Source organism: Rhipicephalus microplus, unplaced genomic scaffold (genome assembly GCF_043290135.1).
Source record: "Rhipicephalus microplus isolate Deutch F79 unplaced genomic scaffold, USDA_Rmic scaffold_160, whole genome shotgun sequence".
NCBI classification, from domain to species: domain Eukaryota; kingdom Metazoa; phylum Arthropoda; class Arachnida; order Ixodida; family Ixodidae; genus Rhipicephalus; species Rhipicephalus microplus.
This window is the reverse complement of record NW_027464731.1, coordinates 450,392-460,087: the sequence shown is the minus strand read 5'-3', so window position 1 is coordinate 460,087 and position 9,696 is coordinate 450,392.

Below are 9,696 nucleotides of genomic sequence, written 5' to 3'. Positions count from 1 at the left end.
ACGTCGGCAAACAATGTTATGCTTATTGCAGTGTAACCGATAGTGTCTGCGGAATTGGGACGTACAGTGCCCCTCTTTCCACTGGTGATACAGCCAACTCTTTGTTACCGCACCAAACCACTATCTAGCAACCCTCAGCCGTGCAGCCGATATCCAAACGCGACTATTCTTTTCTGTTCACCAACATCTGAAGTTTGATTCCTAAACATGATGAGTTATCGTCTGCGATTGACGCGTGCTCAGCTGATGTTGTTGTGCTCGCCGAAACTTGGCTGCATGAACATGGAGATAATAAAGAACTGCTGAATTGCAAAAAAGATTACACCATATACAGGCACGACAGAATTGAGCGGAAAGGAGGTGGAATTCTTATTGTGGTATCCGATGAGATTGCGTCTTATGACGTCAGCATTGCATCACATTTAGAATTTTTTGTGTTTGTATCCAGATAAACTACGCAGATTTCTCGTTCTGTGCTTGCTACCGTCCGCCGAACAGTTCGTCTACTTTTTGCGATGAATTCCACGATTGCCTCAATCAAGTCGTCGTTAAATTTCCTAAAGCCCTCTTGTTTGTTTTGGGTGATTTTAACTTTCCGGCAATTTTGTGGAACGAGCCGTTTCCTGTAACAACCAGTCCTTCTAAAGAATGCTCAAGTTTTATTGACGTTTGCTCTATATTTAACTTAAGTCAACTTGTTAAAGGACCTACTCGCATCACCCAGTCGTCTTTCAGCACCCTTGACCTTTTACTGACCACTGTTCCCGAGTCTGTTTCATCTTTAACGCTTTTGCCTGCTTTGAGTGACCACTTAGTTGCCCATTTCACTATACCGTCATCCTCTTCATGCCCCGCTAAACAGTGTAAACAAATTAGAGACTACGTTAAAGCTGATTTCCAAGCCATAAATAGGGAACTGGAAGCTTTTAGAGATTATTTCTTTCCTGAATTTTGGGAGCGTCCGCTAAATGTTAATTGGGCTTTATTTCGAAACAAGGTTCAATGGCTGACCGATAAGTACATACCGCTCAGACGAACACCCTGTCCTAAACGCCAACCGTGGTACAACGTCTCACTGAAACGATTGCTTAATGAAAAAAGCGCATTTTTCGCCGCTGTAGACTATCAAGATCTGCTGAAAGGTGGGCGGCTTATGCGCGCGTCGCATCAGAATATAAAAAAGCCCTTTCTCGTGCAAAAACCGAGTTTTATCAGCGGACGCTTCCATCCCTCTTATCGACTGATCCCCGCAAGTTCTGAAGCGCTGTTAATATGAGCAGATCTAAAGACGTAAAATTAAAAACACCGGATGGAACACTTGTTCCACGGGAGCAGTGCTGCGTGTTGCTCAACAATACGTTTTCTTTATCTTTTACTGAAACAATTCCTACTTCTTTTCCTGTTAAAGAAAGCCTATGTCTTGAACCAATAGAACCAATTTTTATTGACTGTGCTGGAATTTTCAAGCTGATACAGGGGGCTAAAATTTCTTCATCTTCTGGAATAGATGAAATTAACTATAAGTTTCTGAAAAGTACCAATGTGAACTCCTCATTGATCCTTTCCTATATTTTTTCACAGTCTTTACAGTGTTCCTTACTGCCCGACGACTGGAAGGGTGGAAAGGTGATTCCAGTGTACAAGTCTGGTGAAGTTTTCTTCCTTTTTAACTATCAACCCAATTTTCTTACATCAATCCCATGCAAACAACTCGAACATGTCACTTACACTAACTTGATGAGGTTTCTAGAATCTAATTCATTTTTCACAGTCTACCAACACGGTTTTTGCAAAAATCATTCCTGTGAAACTCAAATAATCACCTTTACTAATGATCTCTGTTCTTTGTTGGATCGTGCATCAGTAGTAGATTGCATTTTCCTTGATTTCGCGAAGGCATTTGACTGCGTCTCCCACCCACTACTACTTTATAAACTTGGCAAACTGAGCATTGACCCTAACATTTTAAGGTAGATTGATTGTTTTCTGCAGAATCGCTTTCAATGTGTAGCCGTTAATGATAACGAATCTCCTCGCTGTCCTGTTACATCTGGTGTCCCTCAGGGATCAGTATTGGGGCCTCTTCTCTTCCTAATTGATATTAATGATCTTCCTGATACCATAACCTCATCAATACGTCTTTTCGCTGACGATTGTGTTATATATAGAAATATATGAACTTTCTGATCCCTCACAACTTCAAACCGACTTTAACACAATTTCAGCCTGGTGCAACACCTGGCTAATGAAACTAAACGTCGACAAGTGCAAATATAAGAGGTTAGCTCGAACAATCAAGCACACCACTGTAAACACAATTTTCCTGAATGGCTCCCCTCTATTTTCGGTTACCACCTACAAATACCTGGGCGTTCAGATTTCAGATAACCTTTTGTGGCACTCGCACATTGAATATATTAGCAATAATGCGAACCGCATGCTCGGCTTCCTTCGACGAAAATTTTCTCAAGCTCCCACTTCATTAAAACTGCAGCTTTACAAAACCCTTGTACGGCCGAAGATTGAATATGCCTCTTCTGTATGGGATCCACATTCTGCCAATCTTGTCTCCACGCTTGAAGCTATCCAAAATCGGCCCGCTCGTTTCATTCTCTCTGATTATTCCCGGTCATCCAGTGTCACTAACATGAAACAAGTAGTACAACTACCTGACCTTGCAACCCGTCGTATGATATCCCGCCTATGTGTTTTCCATAAAATATTTTACACCAATCAGACCTACAAACAATCCCTTTTTTCAGTTCCATCATACGTGTCATCCCGCATTGATCATCCGTTAAAAGTTGGTGTGCCAAGCTCCCGAACAAACCTCTACCTCAACTCGTTTGTCCCAACGACCAGTGTGCAGTGGAATCACCTTCCAGCCTCCATTGTCTCCATCAGCGACGCTGCGCACTTCAGGTCCACTGTCAGCAATCACTTTTTGTAACCGCCCCGCTGTTGTCTTTTCTCTTGATTGTTTAATATTGTACCCCTCCTCTCTGTAACGCCGTACGGCATTGAGAGTAAATAAATGAAATGAAATAAATGAAAAGGCATTTGATTCATTAGGTCATAGAGTTTCGCTCAGTAAGTTGCATTCCTATGGTATAAATGGCATTGCTCATAACCTCATGTCGTCTTATCTAAGCCACCGAAAAAAGCGTATTTTTGTCGCCTGACTGTGCTATTTCTAAAATTTGATATAAGTCGCCCACTGTTATGCCTGCGAGTCCACAGCGAACGTCCATGCCTCTGAAAAAGGCAATCTGTGCCAAGGCCAGCACGTGAGCCGGCCTGACGCGAACAACTCAACGGCGTCCTCACGTGGCAGTGCCTTACTGTCGGGAAACGGACAGTGAGCTCCTCAACCCAAGAGCGCGTCGAAGCAACCGGCGCCTTCCTGTCTGGCGAGTCTGACCCAATGTGCGGTGACGTCACTCGTCCTTGGGTGCAGCCACGTGCAGCGCAGCGGCTTCAGATTCGATGAGAATGACGCGGCCCAGCGGCGACCCCATTGGAGGATTCTGACCTCACAACCAGCGGCGCTTCTGGTTGGACATTTGGTTACTCAAAGAATTCACCCGGTGCATATAAAAGAATCCCAGCGGCGCGTCGCTAGCAGTAGACCTATGTATTAGAGAGGAGAGCTCGGCTCTTCGGGTCTCTAAGCTGTCGGCCCCAGCGCCGAATTTGTAACGCCTCGGTATATATGCTGTACATAAACCTTGTTTAACTCACAGTCGCCTCGCCCACTCGTCTATCAGCTCTGCGCAGAAACAGTCCCGAGCTGAGTAACACACGCCACGAAACGGTTGGTGACCGTGTCGGCAGAGTTCGGAGCAGTGGCGCCTTCGAGACCATGTAGGCGTCTCGCCTTCATAACAGTGGTTGACAGCTGCGGGATCGGCCAGCGTCAGCGGCATCAATGCGGTGAGTGCCTGATGTTTTCCCCTTAGTTCGCTAGGACTCTAGCACAGCTAATAGTAGTTTAGTGAAGGGCTGTATGAAGCATTAGAGTGAGTTTGATCGTTTCAAGCAATGTCGAAGCGCTTTGAAACCAAAGTTAATGCGGAGGGTGTAAACACGGCAGTGCTAAAAATTGCTTGCGCGTCTTGCTAGTAGACTTATAGTGCGTCCGGCAAGTAGATTCTTAACAGGGCAAACATCAAGAGGCTAGTGGGAACAATGGAGAACCTTAAAGTGAAAGAACTCATCGAAATTTGTGAGGAACTCGGCAATACTTCGGGCCGTGCGAAACGAAAGCAGCGATTCTTGAGATCATGAAGCGTGAAAGATTGTCGGCTGAGGAAGTCGATGAGGCCTGGGTGAATATCAAAGAACGCCGCGAGGAGGCTGAAAGGTGAGAAGTTCGCGAACGTGAAGAAGCTGAAAGGCGAGAACGCCGTGAGGAGGCCGAGAGACAGGAGCGCCGTGAGTTGAAAGGAATACAATTGGCAATCCTACAGTGTTCGCAGGCGCCTAATGTAGCTTCTCCGTCAATTCAGGTCAGCGGTTATAGAATTTCGCACCAACTGCCACCGTTCGTAGTAGGCGAGGACATGGCAAAGTATCTCGTTAAATTTGAACACGTCTGTGAGCGAAATGCTTTGGAGCGGTCTCTTTGGGCGCAGAACCTGTTAGCCCTTCTTCCCGGCGAAATGTCCGACGCGATAACTTGCTTGTCGAGGGAAGCGTTTGAGAGCTATGACGAGGTTAAGGAAGTGCTCTTGAGACGTTATAAGTTGTCACCCGAGGCTTTCAGGCAAAGGTTCAGGTATGCTAAAAAGGGGAATTAGTCACACGTTGACTTCGCATTTCGTCTTAAAGCCAATTTAATTGAAAGGCTCAAGGGCGAAGGTGTTTATGACGATCGCGATAAAGTGGTAGAATGCATTGCATTGGAGCAATTCTACCGCTGCATCGAGGAGGATGTAAAGCTTTGGCTGCAGGACAAACTTGGTGAAGTACAGCTAAACAAGGCAGCGGAGTTAGCTGAGGAGTATTATACTCGCCGAAAGTTGCATAGCAGGGCAGTGCGCGTTGAAAAGAATGAAAGAAAAGAGAGTTTTTTAAAGAAACCTGATCAACGGAAACCCGCTCAACACCGTAATTTCAAGAATAACCCGTCTCTTACGAAGGGCACTGTAGGGGGAGGGCAAACAGAAGCGGAGAAATCGAGTGAGTTTCCTAAACAACGCACTGATACCACGCGGGCGGTTCAATCACGGAAGCCGCTAATCTGCTACAACTGAAAATAAGTAGGGCACATCGCAATAGACTGCAAGCAAAAGTTGGCTTTTGCAACAATCCGAGTATCGGAAAAGAACACGCGGTTGTTAGAGCCGAATCTCTAAGAATATAGAGTGAATGGGAAACGTGTCGAGCACATAGAGACTCGGCGGCAAGCATGCACGTTGTCCATCCTTCATTGTTGTCTCCGGATGACTTTACAGGAGAATGCGCGTGGATTAGGCAAGTCGCCGAGGAGCAGAGTGCTTGCTTACAAGTCGCAACGGTTGTCATTGAAGGCCCGTCCGGTAAGCTTCGCACCGAAGCGGCTGTGTCTGCCACGCTTCCCGATCGTTTTCCTTATCTTTTCTCTAATAATTCACAGCAGTTTCTCAAAGAGCAGGGTAAGTCGTTCTTCTCCAACCTAGCGCACATGGCCCTCACGCGATCGCAAGCGCGGAAGCTTTCGCGGGAGCTTGATTTTGTTCAATGTGGAGAAACCACTTCAAAAGCAGCAGATCTGTGGTACCTTGGCGGCGAGTCAACGGAACCTCAGAGAGGAAATTCTCCGTGTGAGTCATGTGAGCAGTCACTCGAGCGGCCCGTTGCCGAAGCGACTGGCGTGGTTCCCGTAGGAGGGGGAGATGACATGGCGCCATTGAGTCAGAGCGAGAGGGGTGCAACGCTCTCGCCTGTAGCGGAAAGTTGGTGTGAGCTGTCGAGGGTTCATCGAAAAACGCTCATTCGAGAGCAGCGTGAGGACCTCTCGATAAAAGCGCTAATGAAAAGCGTCAACTTGGGAAAAAAGAAAAAGAAGGTTTCTTTTCTTTGAGAAAGCAGGGCTCCTGTATCGGAGCTACACAAATGCGCGAGGTCGCAGGTATGAGCAGCTCTTGGTGCCACAAAAGTATCGTCGCCAACTATTGGAACTGGCGCACGAAAACGCGTGGGCCGGGCATGTCGGCATAAAAAATACCAAGGCTAGAGTTTCCCTTGAGTTTTATTGGCCGAAATTTTGGAAGCATATCGAAGACTTTGTACGCTCATGCGACATTTGTCAGAGAGCGGGAAAATCCGCGGATGAGTGGAAGGCCCCCTTGAAGCTTTCTGATACATATTATGAAGTGAAATTAGGAATGCGGTCGAACAAAATTTACCACAGTAACTTGATGCAACCATACGTTCAATGTCAAGCGGTCGTAAATCTGCTATGGAATGCTTCAGAGGAAGAGAGAGCAGGAGATTTGACCACTAGTGATGTAATAGAAAGTGGATCGGAGGTAATCTTAGAGCAATTGAACCAAGAGCCTAGGTTAAGTGAAGTCCAGAAGGACGACCTGAGAAAGATTGTTTCCGAGTTTGGAGACGTGTTTTTGAACCGTCCCGGAAACACGACGGTGTTCAAGCACAATATCGAGCTAACGAAGGAGCCAATCCTTAGCAAGCCGTATCGTTGTTCTCCTGCGCAACGTCACAAAAATGAGCAGCTGTTGGTACCGCATAGGTATCGTCGCCTAAAAGTGGCCGGTTATTGAGGTGGAGCATGATTCCTACTGAAACGTTCCGTATGATGCGGAGACCTCAAGTACGGAAATATTGGAATTAGAAAGGCGTATGATGCGGACTCCGCATAAGACGTATGATGCGGACTCCGCATCTTATGGAAAGACGTATCATGGAGAAATTATTGAAATGTGTGCATGTTACGTCTGAATCTAGTGCAAAGCAATATAATGTGTAAATTGAATAGACGTCCACATCTTGAGTACATGCAATACTGTGTACAAATCACAATATTTCTTAAATGTGCATGATGAGGGATTGAATCATCGGTATCTTTCTAATTGTCGTGATGCGGAAGCAAAATTACCTTTTAAGTAAAATGCATTACAAAACTACTAAATTACCATGCTAGCGATCATAAATGGTGGTTACATTGCAACACATTATTACAGTGTTCTATGCAAGACTTAAAGAACTTATAAAGTTATTATTATCAATAGAGAAGCCTTAATCTACACGTCCGCCCTGCTACAATCAATATATTTTTTTTATTTGTCTGTATGCTCCAGCTGTGAATAGTGACATTGCAGTGTTGATGGTACACAAATGAGGTGACTGCACCGTAATTTCACGAGCTCCACCTAAGCCACAGGATGGTGACACAAAACACAATGTAACAGCAATTTTAGAACGAAATGTTTAAACATAAATAATAATCATAGCACTGTGAAAGTGTGGCGCTGTGTTTATCTCATGAACGCCTTGTGGAGATCGGCGAAATGCTGCTTGAGGCTCCGGCACCACAGTAAATTTGGAAGGTCACTGCCATAGAACTTATGTGTCCTTCATAGGCACCTGGAAATGAAAATAATTGCCACAAGTAATGTCAGAGACACATGTTGGCACATTTATTATTGTTCACATGCACAAGAAATATAACACACAGAATGAAACTGAAAATGTAAGGCACACAATCCTTCATGTTATGCATATGTGAATAATAGAAAGAATGAGTGTATAAATTAGTTCTGCCACATCAAAGAAAACAGCATGCTTATCAAAGTGAAAATAACTAGGTTGTCACGATTTTCAATGGTAGAGATAATCGATTAATATGTCCTTATGAAATTAGGATTTAAATGCTTCCTGCACAGTAAAACTTTAGGAACTGCAAGTGAAAGCTCTCAATGTACATTTAATAATGTGTGCATGTACATCTGCTGCCTTTATACTATACAGTTTGTGCACAAAATTGGCATCTTGAACAATTTTGAGAGTTAAACCTATGCAACTTATGAAGGTTAAAATCACCATGAAAGCAAGCAGGACCAGACAGGTGCCATTAAAAATCTGTGCAAGTCAGATAACTATAACCGAACTGCGCACATATAGGGGAGCAAGAGTAACAGAAATTCGGCTGCTGACCCGCAGGTCGTGGTATCAAATCCCAGCTCCATTTCCGATGGAGGCAGAAATGCTGTAGGCACGTGTGCTCAGATTTAGGTGTACGTTAAAGAACCCCAAGTGGTCGAAGTTTCCAGTGCCCTCCACTAGGCGTCTCTCATAATCATATAGTGGTTTTCGGACGTGAAACCCCACATATAAATCAAGAATAACAGAAATAAACTGCTAACAGAAAAGTTGGGTGCATGTGCTATCTGTAAGTGCTTACACCTTACTACATACAGCATGCTAATTCCATTTTAAATACCGATATTGAAAATAACTGCTCTATTAGGAATGTAAAAGGTAAGGTAGAACTGAACGACTCTACAAAAAGTAACCCTATTATGACATCACGTTTTCTTATAACAAAGTTGTCTAAGACTCTCAAATATCATTATGCAAGAAAAATTCTTCAAAAGAACAATCAAGTTTGAAGTCATAATTTTTAATATGGCTACTATGACTATAACCAAGAAATCGACCTCAACATGGCTAATGTTAGTTTTTAAGGCCTATGTTCACTAGACAATGAACTATACCACAGAAAGCACAGCGTTCAGGCAAATCACCACACAAAAACGAAAGCAGTCCTTTATGTTATTACCTACAATGCCTACAAAATGGTATTTTTACCTCTACTTTCCGCTTTTTATCTAAGTAACTGGTGTGAAACAAGTTAGCCGAAAATGCACTGTGCCTCCAAAACCTGTTGGTTGAATCTAAATTTTTAAAAAATGGTGAAGCTTGCACTAAATTAGGCTCCACAAGCCTTGGAACAGCGAGACTGCATGACTCTTAGGACTACTTTGGTTACTTGAGTTTTGTTTCTGGGCCTAAGCATAAAGACAAGGGCTTAACTGAATTGCTGCTAACAAACAAATGCTTTCGAAATTGCCCGAGCGTCAAAGGATGCTCAGACATTTGTTGTTTTTCGCACTGGGCTATTCTACACCCAACATACAAACCATACTGCCTGGCGACCATCACAGATGTATAGTTTAAAAAATGACGGTAATTTACTCTTCTGAAAATAGTTATTTGCAGAAATGTTTTGAAGAGAAAAAAGTAGTGGTCACGTGGTGGGTACCTTCAGAATTTCGCAGAATGTCGTGCGGGTGTTATTTGTGAGAAAAATTTCAAAGTACCGCTTTTTCTTGCCATATCAAATTTGATCTACATATTAAGTAAAGGTGCTTCTTAAAGTATTTGAAGCCGAGTAACATTAGTGCAATTTTTCCGCTACATAGGCTTTGAAGAATTCAGCCAAACTGTTTATCGTTTGCATTTCTTGTATGGCAATACTGCACTTTGTATGAATATTTGAGCCACAAATACTCACTGCACAGAACTTATGTTTCACGAAAAAAAAATAATGTTAGGTCCAGATTACAAATATCACTATATAATCGTTTTTGTCCACATTGAGATGCAATTTGAGCTATGTGTTTGTCTAATTGAAAATTACTTTTATATGTAAGCTGAAAGCAAATAAACAGTTCTTGTTATATGGCAAGT